Source organism: Dermochelys coriacea, chromosome 8 (assembly GCF_009764565.3).
Source record: "Dermochelys coriacea isolate rDerCor1 chromosome 8, rDerCor1.pri.v4, whole genome shotgun sequence".
NCBI classification, from domain to species: domain Eukaryota; kingdom Metazoa; phylum Chordata; order Testudines; family Dermochelyidae; genus Dermochelys; species Dermochelys coriacea.
In genome coordinates this window covers 70,762,724-70,786,491 of record NC_050075.1, presented here as the reverse complement: position 1 = coordinate 70,786,491, position 23,768 = coordinate 70,762,724, and the positions used below count along the sequence as shown (strand labels likewise).

The following is a 23,768-nucleotide window of genomic DNA, read 5'->3' as shown; positions in this document are numbered from 1 at the left end:
GTTTTTGTTCCAGAGGTGATATGAAGCTGGTCTTGAGCAAAGGATATTTTTGGGGACAAGTGCTGGCTGGTAGGAAGATGTCATTAAAAACAAAGTAAAAGCAGATTTTCTTTGTCCAGTTAAAACTGGGAAAATGCCACTAATGCAAAAAATTGAGAAGCAGAATTTGCAGAATATAAAGCAGATGTTGCTTACTAATTTTTGTAGTGTTCAGTTTTTTATTTAGAGGGCATGTCCTTAATTGCCAAGTACAAGTGGCAAGAAATCCAGGACAAAAACGTAAAACATATGTTAAAAATGTCTATGATTAATTAATTAAATTTGAAATGTGATCATTTAACTGATAAGCTAATTGCTGTAAAATGTGGCTATGTATTGCTTATTTCATCTCTGGTCCTGATCCAGGTAGCAAGTAATAATCTGCATAAAATAAATGAGAAAATATCGAAAAAATAAACACAAAGTCATAAGCCCCAAATATAAACAACAGTGAGCAAAGGAAGGTCTCACACTGAAGTCCTACTTTTTGAGTGATGTAGGTCATGAGGTTAACACATTATTCATTGCAGTTAATAATAGTTTCATTTTACGCCATTCAGGTGAAAGCAGTAGCAGCAGATACAAGGAATACTTCTCATGTAATGTGCTCCTGCTGGCCCCTAGAGACCATGGCTTTAGCAAGAGCCATTTTTTCAGGTTCTCTCCTGACTGCAGCTGTCCCTGGAATCCCCCTAAAGGGAGATTTTACAGCACAAGTTAATACACTCCCTGGAACGCTAAAATGACTGTACATTGTAATAAATGCATAAATCCCAGTAAGAATCTCAATATTATGTCCAATAAGAGGCAACAGAGACTATGTATATAAACATCACAGATAATAAAAACACCAACACGAAAGAAGTGTAATAACTGGTAGGAAGCAAAAATTAGCTCCAAAGAGAACATGGACATCTAGGTCAGAAAGGTGAAGGAAACCAGAAATATAGCAGAGTTAAAAGAGACAACCCACCTAATTACCAAGAGAACCCTGGAAGAAGGAGACACCTGAGCTCAGAATCCCTAACCTGAAGTGAAGACCATGGAGTTTGTCATTGTCATGGTAGACAAAAAGAAAAATCCTCTCAGGAAATGGGAAGAGAAAAGGTTATGGAGTAGAGTCCTTACATGTTTGAAAACCCTCAAATCACAGAGCACAGAATGGGTGCAGTATACAGACTGGGTAATGGTGCTTTGACTCAACCAAAAAAAAAAAAAGATTTTTGAAGGGGAAGTAAAATTCCCCTTCTTTGTAAAATTGCTGATACATGCTTTGTCATCACTACAAAGGAGAGAGGTCATACATATGGCGATTCCAAAATCTGGACTCTTCAGATACTTCTAATGTAGATTTCCATGAAGGGTATGTCCTCAGTCCCCAGGAATGAAACAGCATAAAAATGGTAGGGCATGTCGGCACGCTGAAGGCATTGCAAAGAAAAGCTACAAATGCTGTGAGATCTTTTATCAAATAACATGGAATGGGCAATATCAACTTGATCCAACTGCCTTTAAACTCAGTGGGACACTTTTGATTGACTTTGAAGGGAGCTGGATCAGGCCCTGAGCTGAATGCCAGGCACTGAGCCAACTAGACATCAGCAATATATTTAGCAGAGACAGCAAAGGTAACTGTACTGATATCTGGACAAATATGTCTCTGGTATCAGAGCAGTACCCATTTTACATATTGTTAGAGGAAGTGCAAGACTCACCAAAGGCAGTGGTTCCTCAATACAGTAAGATCCTGACACTCAGCTGACTTCCATATGAGCCTTTCTGGTTCCTATTTTAAAAAGATTTTTATTTATTTTTATTGCTGCCCTGCCACCCCCGGCACTGTGCCTGCCACAGGCACACCAAGTCAAGGGAGCACCACTTTTGCTTGGTGCAGGACTGGATCTGTATGGAAGCTGATAGAGAACAGCTGACAGGTTTTAGGCATTAACTTCAAAGGTTTGGATCCCACATGTCATTTGAATTAAAATCTGGGGTAAAGTAAAAAAGAGAAGGGGCATCACAATGAGGATGAACACCACAGAAAACACTGGCAGGATTTCTGACATGGCAGGCAGAGTGTAATGAGATCATATGTGCTAAGTGTTACAGGAGTGCAGTATTAAAAAGATATCTGCATATATGTGATTTAATTAAGAGATAAAAGGGCCAGTAGATACTGCTCAAGTATATGCAGCATTGTTCCTGGGTAGGACCAATACAACTTGTTGTGCACTGCAGATGGCTTCTTTATGTGCAACTCTACATTTTTTTGTGCAGCTCTAAACACTGTGCGAAAAAGCAGAGTTCTCCTTGCATCTAGGCCCATAACTAGAGATATCATGCAGGAGGGCCAGCTGAGAAATATGATAAATCTAAAAGTTCCAAGCTCTTTTGGAATTAAAGTTATGGCAGTAGCAGAAGGCCAGGAAAATGCAGGAAGGTTGTGGCACCACAAAGAGAGCTGGAGAATCAACTTCATCTGAAAACATTTTCAACAGCCTATTGCAAATCTGAGGAGTATCAACGTGGCACATGATTTCAGTTTTTCACATCAATTTGCTGGATGTTTCCCCCCCGCCCCCCAATTCTCTTGCTAATGCTGAATCTTTACTTCAGAAGCAGCTTCCCTTTTTTTCTCTTTATATGCCAAAAAATTTCATGCCAGTTTCCTGAAAAGCAGCTTTATGTCCTGTTTTCAGATAAGAGATAAATTGCTTAGGCACTTGTACTATGTACTTGGTAAGTGAACCCCTTTCCCAGTCACACCAACCATCTGGGATCCCCCTCCAAACCTCGAGTAAAGTGAATTTCATTTATTGGAAATAGTGGAAAGACACATCAGTCCTGGATTTTAACTCTTTTAACTCTTTTAGTCTTTTGCCATAAAGAAGCCATCTGCAGTGCACAACAAGTTGTATTGGTCCTACCCAGGAACAATGCTGCATATACTTGAGCAGTATCTACTGGCCCTTTTATCTCTTAATTAAATCACATATATGCAGATATCTTTTTAATACTGCACACCTGTAACACTTAGCACATATGATCTCATTACACTCTGCCTGCCATGTCAGAATTCCTTGGTGCTTCTATCCCACCAACTGCTAGCCTCCACTGTGCTATTTTCTCTGACTCATTGCCATGGGCTGGTGTATGGATAATGTACCATCCTTCCCAGTCCTGATGCCTCCCAATGCAGGGCTGTCTCCTGGCTCCACTCCCAGATCCTGATACTGCCCTCTGTATGGTTCCAGGAAGGGGAAATGTGATACAAATGTGATACTGTATGTGATACATACTGCTGCTGAGTCAAATAGTCCTCTTTCACCTCCATTTTTGCTGAGATCCACACATAGATCTAATTAAGGATAATTAGGTGGCGTGGGCAACCTTAACTCTGTTCCTATGTACGTGGGCAGGGCCGTGCATGGATATGGAATCCACTCCTTATTGCAGAATTGTATTCCAGGTTGTAAACTATCATCTATTTAAAAAATTCTGAGACAGGTTTTCACTCCCTTTGCTCCCCATGGAAATGCCGAGATATGTAGAAGTGACATAGCTGGCTCGTACATTGTCCTCATCACACAACATAGTTGTTTCACTTTCCATTCCTATGAGTTTAACAGAAAAATCTCTGACAGCAACCAGACTCAGGAAAAGGGACTATCAAAATGAAAATAAATGTTAGGCATTTACACCGATGACAAAATAGATAATTTCTAATTAGGTTTTCTTCAGAGTTTAACCTGTTTATTGGGTTAAAAAAATCCTGATGTTTATCTACAAAATAAATAAGCCCTCCTGTCTCCCGAAAAATATTCCCTGATCGCCATCCTAACATGTTGTTCGCAGAGAGTGCAGGCTGTGGAAATTCCAAGTTTTATGTTTCAAAGCGAGAAAGCAATGATGTTCATGAACAGAGCCTTATCTAAAATTGGACTTCTGGTGCATATCCTGTTTTTAAACCCACATTGCCTGGAAAAATACAATTGAAATTAAAAGACAATTTAAAAGGGAAATTTAATCAATTTGGACAGCTTAAATTCCACTTTCTTTAATGGTGGAATACAAAGGCTTTGTTTTGTTTTTTTAAATCACAAATGTTTCAAGGATTCAAAAAATGGGGGTAACTGGGGGCAAATGTACTTAGCAAGCATGTGTGTGTAAGTTCCCAGTGCACATACAGTTCTGTCCTGATTTCTGTACCAAGGGCATGTTAAAAAACAGTAGTGGTATTGTACATGCTACTATATCATTTCCAATGGCTTATCATTAAAACTGGTTTCATAGTAGATAAAAAGTTGTATGAAGAAATTGATATGGAAAATATTGCAAAATTTGCCAGATAAATTCTTAGAAAAACTAGATCTGTTAAGGCTGGGCTAGAAGCAAAGCTTTGAATCGAAACAATCCCTAAATTCTGTAAAATCTGACACCCCCGATTCAGACTTGAATTTTGCAAGTGGTCCCTGTCTTTATAAAGGTCCAAATCCAAACACTGCTAAACTTTCAAATTTTGCAGCTTGAGCCTAGCTCTACATCTACATTTTTGTTTGTGAGCCAAATGTATTCAGACATGTCAAAGGCACTTGTCCTCATTGAAGACAACTCTAATTGAACCCCCCGGAATTATAGACTAAGAGACAACACTTGTTTTGAATTACATTTTTTGTTTTCGTTCATATATCTGTTGGATTTTGGTCTGGGTTCATTGGACTTTGGCCTGGGGCGGACTGCAGGCTCAGAACATGTGCAAGAACAAAAATAATACAAACTGAAAACATTTAACAATGAATTATGAACAAGCTGCTTACCTCCTAGAGCGCCAGCACCCACATGTGGCAGTTCTCACTGAAGTAGATCCCTAGAGTATAATGCTGGCTCAATGGATGTCAATGGGACTTTTGCCATTGATTTCAATATAGCCAGGATTTCAGCCTGGTCTTCAGAACTAGAGTAAATTAAGGAGAAGGTGCAGGGGAGCTTTGTGACCAACTTCTGCTATCGCTCTCCTGTGGCTGTGCAAGGGCAATGCTTTCCAAGAAACGTGGCTCTACAAACATGACAAAGGCAATTGTTGAGATCAGCCATTGTAATAAAACATTGGTGTAATACTACAAGTAAAACATCATATAATAGAAATAGGTGCAAAAAATTTCTGTGTTGGCCCTCCCAGCTTCACGGAAGTTTACTACCTGAATATCATTTGGATTTATGAAAATCAAACAACGTACAAAATACCGGACTATGCATGTATCCCATCAGCTATGTACCAGATACTATGTTCTTCATTCTCTTATAATGCCCCTTCAGAGGAGTCACATATATATGTCAATAAGCATAGGGAGATGGAATGATTAGCTCTGTGTAAGTTCAGAAACTTTAAAATTGTTTAGCCCTATGTAACGTCAGGAACTCCTAAGTATGAAAGCGGAGGGGTTTTTTCTTCCCCCACCAGCCCAATGAGCTGAACAGGACTATTCTTTGACGTGATGAGCACTTACTTTTTTCTCTCAAGAGAATGAGCTAGAAACCCTGTTCCAGGAAAAACCCACTCCAACTAGAAAACAGATTTGTTTTTGTCTCTGCCAAGCCACTCCAAAGGACCAAACACCAAAGAGATATCGCCATTGCAACTGGTAGGGCATTGTGTTACTATCTGCATCACAAAAATATAGCAATTTAAAAAGCAAGATGCTAGTCTGTGACCATTGTGGCACTTTTTCTGCATGATTATCATGGTATTATAGTAGATTTAAAATCAACAAAATACCATATTTTAATCTAGTCTAAATGTCTATGCATTTTTCAGCAAGAAGCATCATCCCAGCACCTTGCTCTGTTAGCACTTGTGTAGCAAGAACATGCAAAAGTATGAGTAGCTAATAGCCTGATAAGAATTGTAGGCAATGAGTCTTACAAGCCAAGTTAATGGAGACATGAATTCTTGGGATTTATTCTCCCTTTCAAGAGAATTATTTGGCCAGGCTTCAAAGCCAAGAGTCCTTGTTGCTAGAGATAGACAGCCAAGCAAGAATGACTTTCATGACTATGTCACCCTCTATCAGAGGCCATGGTACTTTTTAAGCGATAAGAAAGGTAACTTGAGAAATGTGATGCATGTATGAAATTGCTGACAGGCACTATGAGGCTTTGTACTGAATTAACTCAAAAAGAGTGTCTGACTTTTAAAATCACCACATTTCTCAGCAAAGGAAGTTTCTCAAAATGCTTTTGTAACATTAATTCTTAAAGAACAAATTGGTCTGAAGATCCAATTAGTGGGACAAATTCTGCTTCCATTGGCACCCTGGTAAAGCCCACGTAGTTCTACTGACATCAGCAGGACTGCTCTGGATGTGTACCAGTTTAAATGACGACAGGATTTGTTCAGTTCCTTAGGGGGGGCATGCTAAATGGTAACAGCTGAGACTTAGCCTCCAAATACAGTTAAGCTTTGTTGCAACACTTATTAACCTGATCTTGCAACCACACTTCTCTAAATGTTCTTTGTTCTTTTAACATCTCATATGGTATGATGACTCAATATCCCTAAGAGCAGGTGGCCATTTCAAGTTCCAGTTGGCAGCCTGTTTTAATATTCATGGGAGAATTCATCTAGTTCACTACTTAGATTTCACCCAAATTATCCTGGCTCCTCAGATGCCTATTGTACTTCAATGATTACAACATAGATATATCAGATCGAAGATGAAATCTTTTCACTTATTTGTAATTACATTTATAGCTAACATTTAATTTTGTGATTCTAAAGAAACCCTTAACAGAGTTAGATTTTTGGTAGGTCTTAGCATTACCTGATCTGCGGTTCCCTCTATTACTACTGGGAATCTCAATTCCTGTTCTACATTTCCAGGTTGCAGCTGATTATTTGGATTTCCTTCAGCACTCCAGGAGTGGCTTGTTCCATGAATGTGCGAAATTCAGAGAAGTGAAGAGGTGAGCAGTTCAGCTTGGTTTCCGGTCACTTTTGCTTGTCATCTTGGTTGCTGGTCAGTATGGTTGCTGGCCACTTTTGAAGGAGAAAATGTATTTGTTTGTAATTTTTAAATTTGCAAATATAGCCTATTAATTATATAGGATCTCGTATGGTATGATGACTTGATATCCCTAAGACCACCAAACCAGGTGGCCATTTCAAGTTTCATTTGTCAGTCTTCAGTTATTTTTATTAACATTTATAGCTATCATTTGATTTCATATTCCTACAGAGAGCTTCAACACAGTTAGATTTTTTGGTAAGCTCTTTGCCTCTACTGGATCTGCTGTTTCCTCTGTCACTATTGGAACTACAGTTCCTGTCCATTGTTCCGAGCTGCAGCTGTACCATGAATGTGCTAAATTTTATGAAGTAATTATAGTATTCTGTGAAATAACCTTATCTCAGGGTCAGTGTAGGGTTATTACTGTTCACTTCTGAATGAGGGGAAAGTATATTGTGTATAATTTTTAAATCTACAAATATATCTGATTAAGGCTTGTGGGTCTCAGGTAGTTTTGAAAAAATTGTTTTATTTTATAAAGTATTTCAATTTCCCTTTAAACTGGAAATTGCTCATTATAAAATAGTGCTAAAGAATAATACCAGGAGAAGATTGCTATATGTAATATAAATGAGGACAGATTAATGTGCTCTGTACAGCCTTCCCCTATCTTCTCTCATTGAGTACATGATACAGGACAATTGGAGGAACAGGAAGCAAAAACATATCAACTAACAAACAAAACAAGCATTTTCTTTATATTATAAGTCATAACTCTCACTGTATGAGTAGCTGATTTTTTTGGTTCGCTCAGTTGAAATATTGAAAAAGAAATTGTTTCAGGTTGAACCAAATTGTGGTTCAACCTCAGATCAAATGTTTAATTTACATTATCAAGTTTAACTCTTTTAAAAATACAATTGAGGTAAAATTCAAAAGAAAAAGTTATTTTGAATCAGAAAATCAAATGTTTTATTTTGAAAACGGTGAAATGAAAAGTTTAATTTTTTTCAGGTGTTTTTTCTGTTCTTTTTCTCATCCAATGAACCAAAAATTTGGCTAATTCGATGTGGCAAAATGTTTTGGTCAACTTGAATCTACATTTTTCACTCAAAAATACTTTCGGTCAAAAAATTTCACCAGCTCTAGATTCACAGATTCCAAGGTCAGAAGAGACCATTGTGATCATATAGTCTGACCTCCCTTATAACACAGGCCACAGAACTTCCCAAAAATAATTCCTAGAGCAGATCTTTTAGGAAACATCCAATCTTGATTTAAAAATTTCCAGTGATGAAAAATCCAAAACAACCCTTAGTAAATTGTTCCACTGGTTAATTACCCTCCATTTAAAAAATCATACAGCAGACACCACTGGTTATATATTAGTGAGAAGCAGCTATTAAGTTCATCTGGACCATTTACTAGCGTCTGTTGAACCCTGATATTTGTATTTTATGGGAGTTATACAGTGTCAGCATTTCTATGTTATGGTATCTGAATGAGTAGATAGTATTTGGGTATCCTCTAATTGTAGAAAGAGTTATTAATTTGGAATAAAATTAGAGATTATCATTATACATAAAGCTGATTGAATTTTTCATTTTGGGTACTTCATTTTTAATTAATGAATCATTTATGAATTTCTTTACATGGACTTTTTTTGTTCTTAAAAATTAAACAATAGTTTTGACAGATGATTTTCAGCCTAAAGGGTATAGGTTGTTTGCATAGATTGTTCAGTATTCACGGTGTATGACTGGACATCTGATCATATAATACTTTTTTCCCTTTTTCAGTAATTAGATTACTGAAACTTTTTGAACAAGAGGATAAAGAGCAATGCAATTCTGATACAAATTTTTTGGCTATGAAGATTTGCAAACCTTTACATATGTTACATAGTGGCTTTCTGAATACTTATATGAGAGTGAACCAAATTCAGTACTTTGGCTGATAAAATATTTCCTCATCAGATTTGTTTTTACTGTTTGATCAATTCTGACAGTAAATAGCACTTTACTTTATGTGTAAAGTCTCAGAGGAAAAGATTGTGAATAACTGGAAACCCTAATAAGATCCAATCTGCAGGAATAATCGGCAAAAAGTCATCTGCAATTGCTAAGGAAATTGGGTGGTTATAGTTATATCAGTTCTAACAGTTTAACAATAGACATTGGTTGCTGGGTAAGGTCATTGAAAATGAATCACAATGGAAGCTGCCTTACTATGTGATAGAACTCTTCCATGTTTCTCTTGGTTTTAACTGCGCTCCCTCCCTCCAAAGGAAAAAAAAATATAGGTTATGTAGAGAGCTCTGTCATGTTGTAAAGTCCATGGCATTTTAAGAGGCTGGAATGAAACAGAATATAACTGCTACTGTCACATCTGGGTTTACAACATATAGCAGTGCTCAGTAAAAGTGGCTAGAGGCTAAAGCGGAAATTGTTAAATTAATGGGAAATAGGTATCCAAATCCCCTAATAGGCTGTGAAAATCTCAACATTAAGGGCCAAAGTCTGCCATCCTGCTCATGTTGAGTGACACCTTACTCTACGGGGAGCTCACCAGGCTCCTCGCAGAGCGAGGTGCTCCTCAGTATGAATATAGATGGCAGAAACTGGTCCTTGTTTATTTGTACTGTTCCTAGGATGGGCAGAATGAGAAGCCACATAATGATCTCAGAGCTGTGGACTACAGCAGATAGCAGCCTGGATACAAACACTGATCTCCTGAGGCTCTAAGGACCTCCTGAAGTGCTTTCAATTCCCATTCCATTCAGTGGGGGCTGAGGGCACTCAACACCTTGCAGGATTGGGCTCATAGTTAGCAAGTTATAATGCAAATCACAAAAAGAACATAGGACTAAATGATGACTTTTGGGACAGCCTTGCACAGTAATCAGTCCGTAAGCTGCTACACCACCCCAAGAGGCACTGTGACTCAGCCCTGATCTACACTGCATACTTATATCAGTATAACTTTGTCGCTCTGGCGTGTAGGAAATCCATGCCCCTGAGTGAAGCAGTTATACCCACCGAGCTCCCTGTGTAGACAGTGCTCTGTTGACGGGAGGGCTTCTGCCATCCATGTAGCTACCACCTCTTGGGGAGATGGAATAACTATGGCGATGGGAGAAGCTGTCCCATCAGTATAGGTAGTGTCTTTGCTAAACGCTACAGTGGCACTTCTGCAGCACTGTAAGTGTAGACAAGCCCTTAGAGACACACCTCTGAGTCATAATTCCTCTTCTGCTTCCTTCCTTCTCTCTCCAGCTCCAGAAGACATGGTTAGTGACTCACTGTTGGCATGTTCCAGCAGCAAATTATATCCTTCACCCTATGCATGCTCAGTTACTGTGGCCAACAACAGGTCAGGGTGGAGCCAAGGCTCTGCCCATTTCCTACCCTTCCATGTCCACTTGCTCCAGACTAAGTGGCACATAGCTCTGTTTAGTCCTTCATGTACAGAGCAAAGGTCAGAGTAGCCTGTGTAAGAGTGCATAGGGGTTCTTACTTCCTCTTACTTCCCTGCATAGATGCTCTGCCTGAGTCAAAATCTAGCCCAAAGGACGTATATCAATACATGTAATAGAGCCAATTCTGCTCATTGCCATTTACTCAGGCAACATTCCCACTGAAGTAAATAGAAATTTTGCTTGAATAAGGAGTGTGATATTTGGCTCAGTCTTTGTAGCATGGTTCATGGTGCATGGAGAAAGAAAGGAAGGAAAAAATTCTGACGAAACAAAATACAAAGTATTCTTATACAAACAGAGTCCCTCTGATCCACAACTGCTCCAGATGTTTCAAGACAAATCTCAGCTCTGTGTTCAAGAACATCCTTTACAAATACTCCACATACCATGACAAATAATGCTAAGGGAGGAGGAGAAGAGAGAGGGGATAGATTGCAGGAAATAATCAAGCGCTCTGGCTGAAACCAATCAGAATTTTTTCTTTTAAATCTTCTGGAAGATCAAATGTTGCTGCCACTTCAAATTTAAAGACCTGATGATAGAAAACATTATATATAAAAACATTGCTTCTGATATGTCAGATAAGTTCTGGGGTTGCAGTTCTTCCCTTATTTCTTATGATTAGGGATACTTGCATGAAAAAGGAATCTTTGCTCGTTACAAGTTCTGCTGGTGTTGGCTGCCTATTTCTGCCCTGGATTTAAAATGATCTGTTTATGACATCATACACTGCATGATAATTGATGTATTGTAATAAAAACATAGTAGTGTTGATTTAAAGCAAAAGTGTACCTTTAATAGACATCGAGAAAGAACCAAAGGATGCCTTATGCCCAGAAATGGAATTCACCTCCCACTATGGTATTAAAGGGGATTAGTTCTGAGTACTATTGTCTGTATGTTGATGTGGCTTTTGAGCCATTGTGCCCAGTTTCCCAGGACTACAGAGAAGTCTATGAGAAACTGTAGGATTGAGAGGAGACATAGTCTGCAAAGTAAAAGGGAAAACATCAGTGGGAATTTCCTTGGGCTGGATTGCATTGTTTTTAGGTCTGGCTAAAATTCAGTTTTATTTCTTTTGGATATTTTTAATGCAAACTGATTATTATTCTTATAGAGTGGAGATTCCAGAAGGGCTGCAACTGGACTCAGTACTAGAGTGCCATGATTAAATAATGCAATAACTTTGTACATTGAATGGGTTTGTTGTACCCTGTACATGCTGGCTCTGAATGTACATGGCATTTTTTAGATTAGATTTTAATATATACTATTGACTTCTATTGTTTGTACCTAATTCAGATTTTTATCCTTATTAAAGACATTACAACATTTTCCCTTTGATGTTGATTCTTTTTAGACTGAAATGTTTTTTCAGTTGCAGAATTTAATACAAGAAGAAATCTTCAGGCACCAATAGGAAGAATTTCAAAAGCGTCCCAGGGATTTAGGATCACAAATATCACCAACGTTCAAGATTTGTGCTCCTATATCTCCTTGGTGCTTTTGAAATCTCCCAACTATAGCAATTCATCTAGAGTTCAAAGATCACCCATCTGCCTCAGTTGTCCCCCAGAACCTGTCTCTGGACCACTGCTGCAAAGCCACTTCTGCTGCCCCCTAATTTCTACTTTCATGCTGTTGCAAAGCAAGCTCAGACACCCACTGAATCTGGCCTCCATGATGCTATTGCTAAGCCACCTCAGATGACTCTGTCTCAGGCTTCCAATTTCATACTGCTGCTTCTGCCACCTCTTGCTTCTGTGCTTCTGCAATGCCACCTCAGCCAGCCTCCTGCTCCCACCTCTGCTTCTCCTATACAGAAGCCTCAGCCACCTGCTACCTTCATGTCCAGTGCTTCTCAAAGCTGCCCATTGACTCTCACTTCTGTACTGTTAAACTGCCCCTGAGATCAGCATGCACCTGCTGTCTTGTACCTTCACTGTGAGCATGAGCGAAACTCCAGGGGAAATCTTCACTGGATTTTGGATTTGTCCTTTTAACCCCAGTGTAACTCTTCCATATGGTCAGATTTAAAAAAAATATTTTATTTCTTAAAATTGCAACTGTCATTATTGATTAGTATCAATGGGAATTTATTTCTGATTTTTTCTATACAGTGGAGGAAAACTAAAAAATATCAGGTTTGCAGGACAGGTTAGAAAATGGGTTTTCCCCATCAAATATTTTGATGACAATGAGGAAAAAAATCACTTTTGTCAAAATTTTCTATGGAAAATTCATTAAATTTCTTTTTTAAAAGGGGGTGGGGGAGGATTTTCTAATAAAACCTAGAAGTTTTTGGTCTTCAACCAAAAAGTTTGACAAAAACCTCAATATTTTCCACAGAAAGCAGATACTGTAAAAAAAATAATTGTTCAGTTGAAAACCCACTTTTCTCTTGACAAACAGTCATGGTAGATAACTTTTGATCAGCCCTAGAGTTTGTACTTTGTGATTAATTTTCAGAGAACTAGGAATCCTTTTTAAAATTTCAGAAGGTAGCAAACACATTCAGCTCTCTAGTTCCCGACTGGTGGTGAACCTCGAGAAGAATCTCAGGGTTCAAAGAGGTCACTGTGTCCCTGTCTCAGAAACCATCTTTCTCCCTCCAGGTGTCTCCACCTTGCTTCCCCAATTCTGATAACAAATAAGACCCTTTCATGGGTTCCCTTAACTGGCTCATTAAAGTAGCAGAGGTCAGCTACCCTGGTTAGTGGATTTCCAGATGAATCTCAGTTAATTTGCCTCCAGACAAACAGGAAAGACTGGAACACCTGCTCATCCAATCTACAGCAACTGTGCTCCCAGGGATCCATATGACTAGATTAGGATCATGACAAAGAACTGGTTCCAGTAATATCACTGATGGCCTCTCAACACATTTAGCCACCCAACACTTGAGATTTGCTCTAGGATGGGTATGTTTTTAGTCCAGGAAGGTATCTCACAAAGCAAAGAAGGGTTTGTATACTCTGTTACACAAGGGACTTAAATCTTAAGCTAAATTGGGAAAGGCAGCATTACAATAGAACTAGGAAATTTCTGTTTTTATAAACAATCTCACAGAATACAGGAAACTTTCAGATAGAATATATAGAATGTTGACTCTTTAAGGCATGTCTAAGGAGAAACTTTTCTTTCCCTATATTTCTTCTTGTTCTGCACATGTGGCAAAAAGATGCCAGTTAATATTTCACCATTATCACTTTTAAACATTTCTAGACTTCAGCAGAAGTCTTTGTTTTTCCAAATATATCATATGTGAAACCATTCCATGGCTTTTGTTCTTTTCAAAACCTTACTGGCACATAGGGCACAATGAAAGAGACAGGATATCCAAGTAAAATATACAACAATGGGAAGAAGTTTGTTTATGAAACAGCAATCAAAGTCCTGACATATACAATATTCTCATTGTTTTTTCCTTTCTCATCATATTTCTGACCCCCTGTTATGTTTTCCTGGTTGATTTATTCTTCAGCATTGTCTATCACTATGTATTTATGCCAGAAGATGAATATCCTTTGGAAGAGAGACCCCCTTCCCCACACATACTTCCGCAAGGACAGTGAAAAAGAACATCAATTTGTTGTCATGACAAAAGCTGACCAAAGAGATATATTTGCACTCAAATCAGTTCCGTCATACTCTAATGCTATCTGGCAGGGTTTGCTTGAGGAACAGATGATTTGTCATATCAGCACACTGACCATTCATCCTATATCCTGCTTCTGGCTTGGTGCTTCAGAGGAAGGTGAAGACTACACATAAAGGACTTAACTTACTTTGCAATGCTACAAATTATTCCCTCATTGAGACAGGTTTATGTCCCTGGGCATGAGTTTTGATTTTCTTTTCATTTCTTAGTTTATTTTGTTATTCATTTTCTTTCCTCAACTATGTAAAAAATGTGCACAATAAGACTCAATTACAATGTGTATTAAATATAGGAGTAACTAATTCTGCATAAAGCTCCACCGTGTCTTCTTAAAAAACAAACCAATTAGATATGGCAGTCTCCCAGCGTGGGATGAAACCTATTCATTGCTAAAAGCACCGGTAACCATGGAACAATTACTGAAAACAATATAAAACCCAGAAACTATTTCATTTAAGGAATAGAATGTGAACTCACAGGAAATGAGAGCGAGAGAGAGGTTTCTTTTGCAAAATTAAAATGTATGCTTTTCTTTTTCTGATAACAAAAATGCATCTATGGCTGCATTTAGTTTATGTGGGATTATTCTGTACTTTGAATAGAGCTAAGTATCTGACTTTTTGAATCAGTGATTTACAAGAAGAATGAAGGCAATAAATTAAAAAAGCATAGCTCTAAAGAAACAAAGTGTTGAGATTTGAACTAGCCTAGAAGTTGAAATAACTGCCATGCAGAAACTAATGGTCCTCCTCTTGAATGTTATAAATAGACTCAGTTTACCTCTGTAGTCTAGAAAGGTATTACCGAACCTTTAACAAGAGAAGAGCCTCTGTCATCAAATGGAGGCATAAAACAATAGCAGATTAAATATAAAAAACGTTACTAAATTATAGTTAATATACTCATCAAAAGAGTTGAAGCTTGAATGAGTCGTCATAAAACATCAAAGCAGAAGATGGCACTTTAGTAATCTAAAAGTTCAAACAGATTTTACTCAAGTAAATGGAATTGATTGTTTTATTTTAAATTGACATTTTTTCCCCAGGACAATCAACACATTGTTATTAAGATTTCACAAAGAGCCTCTCTGAGAACCCAGGAGAGAAAACACACAGAATGTGAAAACTCACAGGTTTAGGATCACTACCACAGATATTTTCTTTACCATTAGCATTTTTGTCATCAGACATTATTAGTCTCTGTTAGACTCTTCTAGGATTTTCATTTCCCAGTTACAGTTTCGTAAAACCCATTCTAGCCCGTCTTTTTGTCTATGCCTCTCTTTCTAATGCCCAAAATGTTTCCTTGCACCAGCTGGTTGCATAATTAAAAAAATAATTGTCTGTATTACATGATACACATATATACCTGTATATCCCTATCATTATTGTCTGCATCATATACATACCAAAGTAGGACCAATGTGCAGAACAGGAGAGATAATAAAAAGCAGATAATAAAATAATTTATCATCAGCATCATCTTTTTTATTTTCTTTTTGGTAGTGTATTAAATTTATGTATTGCAAATTTCTGCTTGAACTATTTGCATTGTAACATAAGGGACATTAGTAAGAAAAATGTATCCGCAAAGGGTGCTGGGCTTCGGGTGCTGTTTTTGTAATTAGAGACAAAAGGGAAAATACAAAGTAAAATGTTTCAGGTATTCAGTATGTGGATTCGTTTTTCATTCAGTATGTGGATTCATTTTTCACTAACCTTCTAGAATGTGCATACAGCCTGCTCACTGCACCACTGTGACGTTCCCCAGTGTTATCTGGACCGGCGATCTGCTAAGCCACTCCAATCCTTGACTCTAGGAGCCAGCCTTACCTGCTCTGCTGTGAGAGCCCCTACTCCTGGATTGTTCATGCACAGCCTCTGCTGCTCCTTGGATTGCGCAACCAAATGACACCAGCCAGTATCTCCGGTCCCAAACACAACCCTAGGAACCTCTGTCTTGCAGTGTCCAGTTATGCCCACTGGACACTGCAAGCTTATATGAGTTCATCAATTTAACAAAGAAATTGATATGCACCAGGCTTGTTTTACCAAGGGGAGTCTCTAACATGCTTTAAACCAAGCGCATTGCTTCAGGTAGAATAAACAAACAAATTTATTAACTACAAAGATAGATTTTAAGTGATTATAAGTCAAAGCATAACAAGTCAGATTTGGTCAAATGGAACAAAAGCAAAATGCATTCTAAACTGATCTTAACACTTTCAGTGCCCTAACAAACTTAGATGCTTCTCACCACAGGCTGGCTGGTTGCCCTTCAGCCAGGCTCTCCCCTTTGATCAGCACTTCATTTGCTTGATGATGATGTCTGTAGATGGAGGTGGAAGAGAGAGGAAGAGCATGGCAAACGTCTCTCCCTTTTATCATGTTCTTTCTTCCCTCTTGGCTTTGCCCCCGCCACCCTTCAGAGTCAGGTGAGCATTACCTCATTGCAGTCCCAAACTGACCAAAGGAAGTGGGGTGGCTTACTCGAGAGTCCAACAGATTCTTTGTTGTTGTCTAGACTAGTTTCCTTTGTTACTGTGAAGCTGGGCTGTGTTTGTCCCATACATGCCCTGATGAGGTGTGAACTGCCCTTCTGCTCTTGGAGAGTTTTGCCTGGGCTTGCTTTAGGCCATGAGGACATATTGTCAGCCTCATAACTATATACATGAAATTACAACCTATAACATTACTATAACAACAATGCTCAGTGCATCATGAGCCTTTTGAAGACACACGAAATGACAAACTTTGCATTAGATACCAAACAATCATATTATAAGGATGAACATGAGGATGCTGGATGTTGCCACGAGGTACAGAACATCACACTCCCCCACTGCAACTTGAGACTATTGCTTCTTGTTCTGTCATCTGCCACCACTGAAAAAAGCCTAGCTCCATCCTCTTTGGAACCCCCCTTCAGGTAGTTGCAGATTGCTATCAAATCCCCCCTCACTCTTCTCTTCTGCAGACTAAACAAGCACAATTCCCTCACCCTCTCCTTGAAAGTCATGTGCCCCAGCCCCCTAATCATTTTTGTTGCCCTCAGCTGAACTCTCTCCAATTTGTCCACATCCTTTCTGTAGTGGGAGGACCAAAACTGGATGCAGTACTCCAGATGTGGCCTCACTAGTGCCAAATAGAGGGGAATAATCACTTCCCTCAATCTGCTTGCAATGCTCCTATTAATGCAGCCCAATATGCCGTTAGCCTTCTTGCCAACAAGGGCACACTGTTGACTCATATTCAGCTTCTTGTCCCCTGTAATCCCCAGGTCCTTTTCTGCAGAACTGCCACTTAGCCAGTCGGTCTCCAGCCTGTAGCAGTGCATGGAATTCTTCCATCCTAAGTGCAGGACTCTGCGCTTGTCCTTGTTGAACTTCATCAGATTTCTTTTGGCCTAATCCTCCAATTTTTCTAGGTCACTCTGGACACTATCCTTACTCTTCAGCATATCTACCTCTCCCTGCATCTTAGTGTCATCCACAAACTTGCTGAGGGTGCAATCCATTCCATCATCCAGATAATTAATGAAGATGAACAAAACCGGCCCCAGGACCGTACATTGGTACGGTTGGCTGTACATCCTAGGGCACTCCGCTTGATACCGGCTGCCACCTGGACATCGAACCATTGATCACTACCCATTGAGCCCAACAATCTAGCCAGCTTTCTATCCACTTTATAGTCCGTTCATCCAATCCATTCTTTAAAAAACAGCCAGCTCTCCTGGAATCCTTTGCCCCTCATATTAGCCTTCCAGGGGATCCTGCCCATTAGTTCCCTGAGGGAGTCAAAGTCTGCTTTTCTGAAGTCCAGGGTCTGAAATCCATCTTATATGACAGGGACAAATCATTAATGCAACTTGTGCATCGAAGTTGTGATATGGACTACAAATGCAATAAAAAATAAGGTATTCAAAAGTTTAACAAATGGGGAGGGGCGCTGAAGACACTCCTTACCAGTGGTGCCATTTGGTCTAGGGTTGGCTCTGGTCTATATAATCAATAATAAATAAATGTGTAGGAAAATCCTGATGAGCTTCAACATGGTATTAGTCTGATCTCGCGTGAGATTAGAAAACCTACAATTAAAGCTGTCCCCACTTTACTGTAATTTATTGATGCCATAAATAATTAGGCTTTTAAAGCTTTATTCTCCCTTTGATTTACAGAGGTAACTGCCATTAACAGTAATGAATCTAGTGTGTGTCACACACCAAAGGGAGACTGTGGACTCCTTAATCTGATGGAATTTGTTAATTTGAGTTCTTTTAACAAGAACACTAAAAGTACAGGACACTGTTCAAGCTGGGATAAAAAAAAAAGTTTTCATTATTAATAAACTACATCACTAAACCTTTTAAGAAACCTAATTGAAATACAGGCCCAAAAGGAAAGTAGAAAAAAAAAGTCTTTCAGATGGATCTCTTTACTTATCTGGAGAGTGCATGTTAGATGCTTTGGCTGTACAAAGAGACATAATTATGCCAAAGTACAGAGATATCTTCTGCCCTCCAGTGTCCCTGAATTCCACTACAAAAGATAAAAATAAGGAAGGAACCATTTATGTTCTTTTGTTGAAAAACTGCAAAATTTCTATCAAAATAAACATTTTCATTTGTTGGAAAATCCATGGTTTCAGTCTAATATTTTAGCAAAAACAAAACAAAACCCCACCAGCTGTAGTGCTGATTTTGACATAACTCACTGTCCTCTTTCCTCACTTCCTGGCCACATAAAGCATCCCAAACCTCTCTGGGGCACATGCATCATTACCCCAAATAGCTTTTCATAAATAATTGATACTGCAGTATACTTTATGCAGTGAAGTATACAGTAGTTCCCCTTTTAATAACAGGTTTCCGAGTAGCAGCCGTGTTAGTCTGTATTTGCAAAAAAGAAAAGGAGTATTTGTGGCACCTTAGAGACTAACAAATTTATTTGAGAATAAGCTTTCGTGAGCTACAGCTCACTTCATCGGATGCATCCGATGAAGGGAGCTGTAGCTCACGAAAGCTTATTCTCAAATAAATTTGTTAGTCTCTAAGGTGCCACAAGTACTCCTTTTCTTTTAGTAGTCCCCTTTGTAATTTTATCCCACCTAGTGTATGGAGGTAGGTGCTATTTTTATTTCTATAAATCCCCAATCCTTTAAGCAAACAAACAAAAACGTATAGTACTAAGCCATTTGCCTCAATAACAGCCTTTGACAAAATATTCACAGTTTCAAAATCTCTGGTTGGTTTTAATTTATTTCCTAATACAGATGTTAGATGGCAATGGAAACTAGACTGTCAGCTTCTTTTGGAGAATTAAAGGAATAGTATTGCTATAGAATAAAGGTTCAGTGTTGTTAATATTGTAACAGGATGTTTTTCAAATGGAAATAGCAGCACTAAGGCAAGGGAGAAGTGCTCTGTGTGGGGGAACATGTGGGTGCAGAGACCTGAGTCCAAGGAGGAGGTGGACACACCAGAATTAGATGTTCTTTGTGTAGTTCCTGTAAATCCCACTGTTTGTCAGGAATTGCTACAGAGTTGTTTTTTTTTCTGAAGTAACCATTTAATTTGGATTCCTTTGGGCCAAGGATTACACAGATGAATTAAAAGAGGATGGAGACTTGCCTTCCTGTAGGCGGACTTCAGAATCTCAAATGACTGCTAACAGAAGTAGCCTTTGCCAGAAGAAATAGCGTTAAAACAATGCATTAGGTCACTGGAATTTTCCCTCTTAGGAATTTCATACAGGGACTTTTCTATGTTTGTGCTTCCTACCGAAAGTAATAATGAAAAAAAAACTCAATGAAACTGTCACTGGGGAAATACCTTAAGTGAAACAGCTAATGTTAAATATCTTTTAAAAATTGGTAAATCAATGCTAAGAAGACTTGAAACTGGTTAGCTCTGTATACCAATGGGCTGCTAAATTGGCATTGTGACTCCCAAACCATGTTACTTTGGGCAACACTAGTGAGCGGGTGGCTCAAAAATGCCAATGTTAATGAAAATCTTCCCTTTCAAAGGCAATTGGCAATTTGCACATGTTAAGAAATGCTTCTGATGGTGAAAACTTTCAAGAAGGCTGCACAGAGATGAATGGCTGCTGCTCTCTTCGAATAATCTTTTAGCTTGACTGTGGAAGCCTTTGTCAGCAAGGGCTTCTTGAAACAACACACTTGCGCTTTTGTTTTCAGGTTACATTGAAAAAGTTCAATGTAACCTAAAAACAAAAACTCAGGTGTGTTGTTTCAAGAAGCCCCTTTTTCAGTATACACTTTTACCATATGAAAACAGATCAGAATGTACTGGAATCTTGCATCAATCTCAACCTGGAAGGTTTACCTACTAACGTATGAAGGAATGCAACATTTTCCTAAATACATTGGACATCGCCAACTATGTAAACTTCAGTCTGAACAAGTTCTGAAAAAAGGGTTGATGTAGCAACCTCCAAGTAATAGTCCTAAAGTAAAACAGAAATGACAGATCATGAAAGGTTAATGAACATTGATCTAAACCAGCATTCCCTTTTCTGTGGTCCATGGACTTCTGATTGTTCACAGAGACATGCCACATTCCAAAGTGGCGGCAGCTCCTGGAGATGCTCTTCTGTGTTGAAAGCTTGGCTTGACTGCAATGTCAGTACTGCAACATGGAACGCTGCAGGTCTACTGATTCCAGTTCACAATGTCCTGCCAACTCAACCTGGCTGGCTTGGGGCTGGCCCACATTTTGGCCAGAACTATTTGTCTCGAACTAATCAAGAGTTCAGTGCAGTGTGCTAGACGCTCAACCTTTGTACACATGTGCAAGCTGGTGGGCTCTCTCATCAGTCAGGGAAGGATCAGTGCCATGCCAGCAGCTGGTTCAGGCCCTTGCCTCAGGGCACAATTTATTGGTTAACCACGAACTTAGATAACATATCAAAATAAAGTAGTTTCTCTGCCCAACAATGCTACAGTTCCCAGAGGCTTTTCCTGGCTCCTCTGAGTCATTGCACTAACCCAGGGACTCCAGTGGGAGCCTTCCTGCTCCCTGCAGTTCTCACTTACCAGGCCATCTGGGAGGCAGCTAATAACTGGGTTCTTTCCCCTGCTCCTTGCAGTTCACTCCCTTAACTGAGCTCTTGGTAACCCTTCAGGCAGTGGTGCAAGTAGAAATCATTTCTTTTCAGTACTGCACTCATGGGAGGGACACAAGGGGGCATGTGACCTCCCCACATGACCCTCCATGTGACTCCTCCCTGACCCGCCCCCAGCCCGGAGTCCCCAAGCTCTCCCTGTTTCCTCTGACAACCCATTTTCTATATACAAACATCAACTTAAGAACTCACTTTCCCCCAACATATATAGTATTCAGTTTGTTTATATGGAATATGGGAGTTGCGTAAGGAGCCATTTCTGCATATGTATGAATTATTAAAAGACAAAGTTTAAGTACAACTGTATCCTAAACTGCTTAATGGTATTGTACCCAAACATTGCATTTCAATGGGGGATTCACCTTCTTTTATAGGAACAGACCCCTGAAACTCTTACCAGTCCACAAAAATGGTCTATAGTCATTCAAATAGTCCCATTGTCTTCAATGGGATTGAAAAAATGATTAAGGGTTTACAGGATTAGGTTCCAAGTTTGTAAATTGTTCTAGATGAAACTGACAATGCCTGAGCTGTCAGATCAGAAGTAGCTTCATTTGAATAAAGGTGGGTAGATATGTGATAAGTCTCAACACCATTGCTAAGATGAGGAACATATTTTCAGCAAAGTTCTTGGCAGATTCCAGCTGGTTTAAGGCCGCCAATGTCCAGCATTATAATCTTCACTTGTAGTTCTCTCACCCACAAAGCTGGAAAATGAGGCATTTGTTTTCTTTGTTTTGCTGCTCCAGTTCCAGGTAACAAAATGCCTGTTAGACTCGTTTGGCTGCAAAGAAGAATTCTATGTATGGGACAACTCCTGATTCACATCAGCCTGCAGAACTGAGCTGACATCAGAATCCAAACATCCTCTGATTACTGCAAGCAGAGGCATTCCTATAATGATTTGGACTTGATGTGATACAGTAAGGATATCATGGATAATTCAGACCAATGAGGAGAAACAGAATCAAAAACACTGTTTAAACACCTTCCATCCCCCCAGCCTCTCTCCGTTTGACACAATGTAACAGCACAATACATATACATATACTTAAACCTTTGTTTAAGTTTGTTAGCATATGTATTGTGCTGTTAAAGCCATATAAACAATGAATGCCCCTCCCTAGCCAGGTTTTCCTCCTTTAAGGAGCAAAGCACAACCCCACCCCCCTCTGGAGGTGGAGGGATGGGGTGAGGTGGGGCTAGCCCCAAGTCCTTCTGGTATCCCGTACCCACTAAAAATTTCTTTCCAGTACTGCATACTGGAGGGTACCGCCCTACTTACACTCATGCCTTCAGGCTATCTGCTGATTCCTAGTCCCACAGCCTCAGATTAATCACAAGCAAAGCTCAGTCCATCTCCCCATAAAGGTAACATGTCATCCTGTGCCAGCACACAAAAAGATCAGAAGGGGAAAGAGGAAAGCACTGTTGTCTTGGCCTTACTGATTATCACAAAAGGAAACAGTTGTCCATTCAACAAAAATAAGACAAAAGCCAAAGGAGAGACCAAATCATCCCCTAAATGATAACTGGAGGACAAACACATTGCAGTCTGTTCTAGATCTATTGTATGCTTGGCTTCAATACCTCTTTTAAGATTAAAGGTTATTTTGCTGATTTCCTATCTTAAATTAATCTTCCCCTGTGCTGACTGTTGACAGAATCCACTTTGTAATGGGAGTATGATGGATTTTATGCACGTGTTATAGCCACATTGTTTTCAAATACTCTTCCAATCCAAAAATTCTCTGGGTTTCAATTTATTTAGTGGGAAATGGTCTATTTGGGAGAAGGCACTAGGCAATTACTTGCTCACATCAGGAGAAGCATGAAATCATTGAAGAAAAAATGAAAAAAGAGAATAAATGCCAAAAATAGCTATTGAAATTTAAACCATTAATGTAAGTGTTCATAAAGAGCCACTAAATTATTAACAGGAGGTGTTCATAAAATAAGAACATAAGAACTGCCATATTGGGTCATACCAATGGTCCATCTAACAGAATATCCTGTCTCCAACTGGGGCCAATGCCAGAGCATCATAGGTAGTATACCATATAGAGCAATTTTGGAGATATCCACCCTTGTCTTCCTATTCCAGCTTCTTTATGATATTTCCCTGTCTTATTATCTATCCTTTTCCTAATAGTTCCTAGCATTTTTACCACTGCTGAACACTGAGATGAAGTTTTCAGACAACTATCCACAATGACTCTAAGATCTCCTCCTTGAGTTGCAACAGCTAATTTAGAACACCTCATTATATATGTATAGTCAGGATTATTTTTTCCAATGGGCATTACTTTGCACTTACCAATGTTGAATTTCATCTGCCATTTTGTTGCTGAGTCACTTACTGTAACAAAAGCAAGCAATGAAAGTTTTTGTTTGTTTTTGTTTAGTTGGGGTTTTTTGGTGGGGTGGAGGGTTTGG

The 23,768-nt window shown here is 39.1% G+C and overlaps 1 long non-coding RNA gene across 1 annotated transcript; it reads right to left on the bottom strand.

Annotated features, from left to right (window-relative positions):
- Positions 1–1,760: 1,760 nt before the first annotated feature.
- LOC122461297 lies at positions 1,761–7,077 on the bottom strand. Its single transcript, XR_006283198.1, has 3 exons — positions 6,861–7,077; positions 4,857–5,095; positions 1,761–1,825 (listed from the first exon to the last, which is right to left on the bottom strand). It is a non-coding gene; the product is annotated as an uncharacterized LOC122461297 (long non-coding RNA).
- Between the last annotated feature and the right edge of the window lie 16,691 nt (positions 7,078–23,768).